Below are 2,867 nucleotides of genomic sequence, written 5' to 3' on the forward strand. Positions count from 1 at the left end.
CTCTCTCTCTCAAATTCGTAAGTGTGATTTTGCTCCGTTCTTTGAGTTTGTTGGTATCCTGCAGTTTGTATTGCCACTGTTGCAGGAAGGTTTATTCCGTTTCATCCTGGGAGGATTTAATCCATTACTTTGGCAACGTGTGAGGGGGTTAAAATTCCTTAAGGAAACACAAGCAAATTGTGGACTCGGAATATTTCTTATTCTTTACTGTTTTTCCAGTTTCTTTTATTCTTCTAACAGTTTTCTGATTTTGTGTTTTAACACAGTAGCGCACAACAGAAAAAACCATAGTGTGGCATGCAAATATCAGTAATCCAGTGCCACGTGGATCAAGATTACAGCTTGATTCTCAAAGTGGTCTCATACTTAGCGATACACAAGGCAATACAATTTGGAGAACTGATTTGGTTATTGGTAATATTGACCATGGATTTATGAATGATACTGGAAATTTTGTTATTATGGGAAATGATTCTACTGATCCATTGTGGGAAAGTTTTAGAAATCCAATTGACACTTTGTTGCCAAACCAAATATTGGAAAGAGGAAGCTTTCTTGTTTCTCAAAGATCAGAAGGTAATTTCTCACAAGGTAGTGTTGAATTGGAAATGCAGTTTCAATTATTTAATTATATTATGTCTTAACACGTTCTATAAAAGATTTATATATCAGTAGAAAATATATAAAGAACTTCTAGTACTACTATTTTGTATAATCTTGGCCCGAGATGAGTTTAAATGGGGTGATTGTATGACATATATAACTGACGTCAACTTGTTTTAGTTGTTTCATTGTATATTACACCTCACACACCCCTCATGTGTAGGTATAACTCTTTTTTTTCACATGCCAAACGCATGATATTGATCTTTACTTTTTGCCTTTTTGGATAACAGCGCAATATGAAACCCGTGACTTCTTGCTGTTCTGATACTATGATGAATTGTGTGTTAACTCATATAAAAGTTTAAGCGGTAAGGAAGACTACATTTCTAATTATTTAATTATATTCTTATGTAACCAATTCTGGTGATAAATTAGTTTTTGATGAGAATGGAATGATGTATGTGTTGAAGAGAAACAATCAAAGGCAATATCTTACTCCGCGATCCATTCCTTCAGCTTCGGGAAATTATCATCGTGTGACACTTAACTTCGATGGAGTTCTCACTCATTATTATCATTCAAGGAGTTCTAATAGCAGTGGCTGGAATATTCTGTGGTCTCAACCTGATAATATATGTGTCAGCATTAACGGAGACAAAGGAACTGGGGCTTGTGGGTACAATAATGTATGTAGTCTTGGTACAAACAACAGGCCAGTTTGTAATTGTCCACAAGGATATTCACTGCTTGATCCAAACGATGTTTATGGCGATTGCAAGCAAGATTTTATTCAAAGTTGTCATGAAATTGGGAGGGGTTCACCTGAAGATGTTTACAATATTGTCACGGTTCGTGATATTGCTTGGCCAACCTCTGACTTTCGGAAGATTAGCCCTTCTACTGAACAAGACTGCCAAAGGGCTTGCCTGAATGATTGTTTTTGTGCTGTTGCCATTTATAAAGGCATTAGCTGCTGGAAAAAGAAGCTGCCAATGTCGAATGGAAGAATAGACGCCAGTTTGAAATCAATAGGTTTTATCAAAGTCAGAAAAGATGGTGTTCCTCCTCTAAGCCCTGGCCTTCCAAATCCAGGATCTCGTCAAAGCAAAAATTGGCGAAATTGGGCAGTTGTGTCGTCCACGCTCTTAGGTAGCTGTGTTGGTGAACGTTCTCTTCATTGGTGTATTTTGTTGGGGATTCTTCCACATTTATAAAAAGAAAGCAAAAACATTACGCCACATAAGTCATGTAGCAGACTCTATTTGTCATAGTTTTACATACAGAGAACTTGTCGAAGCCACAGCAGACTTCAAGGAAGAGCTAGGCAGGGGTGCCTTTGGGATTGTTTACAAAGGGGTGATGCCTATCAGTTCAAGAAATGTAGTCGCTATAAAGAAGCTGGATAGAGTTGCACAGAAAGCAGAAAAGGAAAAGGAATTCATGGCTGAAGTAATTAGTCAGACTCATCACAAAAATTTGGTCCGTCTACTTGGATATTGTGACGAGGGATCTCATCGTTTGTTGGTCTATGAGTATATGAGTAATGGCACTCTTGCAAGTTTCATTTTTGGTGATCCAAAACCTAGTTGGAGCCAAAGGACAAAAGTTGCAATGGGGATCGCAAGAGGACTTGCATACCTCCACTAAGAGTGCAGTACACAGATTATCCATTGTGACATAAAGCCTCAAAACATTCTTCTAGATGATTATTATGTTGCTCGAATATCAGATTTTGGATTGGCTAAACTTCTGATGATTAACCAGAGACGAACGCTTACTAACATTAGAGGAACAAGAGGATATGTTGCTCCAGAATGGTTCAGGAATAGTCAGGTCACAGTTAAGGTGGATGTTTACAGCTTTGGTGTATTGCTACTAGAAATCATCACTTGCCGGAAAAGTTTGGAGAATGAGGAAAGCTATGGATCAAAAGCAATTCTTACAGATTGGGTTTTGGATTGCTTTCAGGAAGGAAAATTGGAAGCTCTTGCAGAAACTGATACTGAGGCCTTGAATGACAAGAAGCAGCTCGAGAGGTTCGTGATGGTTGGTATTTGGTGCATTCAGGAGGATTCATCGATGAGGTCACTCAAATGCTCGAAGGATCAATTGAAGTGTCTATTCCACCATGCCCATAAAATTCCAGCACTACTACCCTCAATATCTCTCGCGTTTAAGATCAGCCTCATTTATGTGCAGTCACCTCCTCTGTACTGCTTTTACATTTTAAAACTCTCAACGTTTATGTTACTTACGCTTTT

General features: G+C 38.2%; 1 pseudogene; it reads left to right on the forward strand.

Moving 5' to 3' along the window:
- Window positions 1-269: 269 nt before the first annotated feature.
- Window positions 270-2,816, forward strand: LOC109222423 (annotated as a pseudogene).
- The last annotated feature ends 51 nt before the right edge of the window (window positions 2,817-2,867 follow it).

The sequence above is a fragment of the Nicotiana attenuata genome, unplaced genomic scaffold (assembly GCF_001879085.1).
Source record: "Nicotiana attenuata strain UT unplaced genomic scaffold, NIATTr2, whole genome shotgun sequence".
Lineage (NCBI taxonomy): Eukaryota > Viridiplantae > Streptophyta > Magnoliopsida > Solanales > Solanaceae > Nicotiana > Nicotiana attenuata.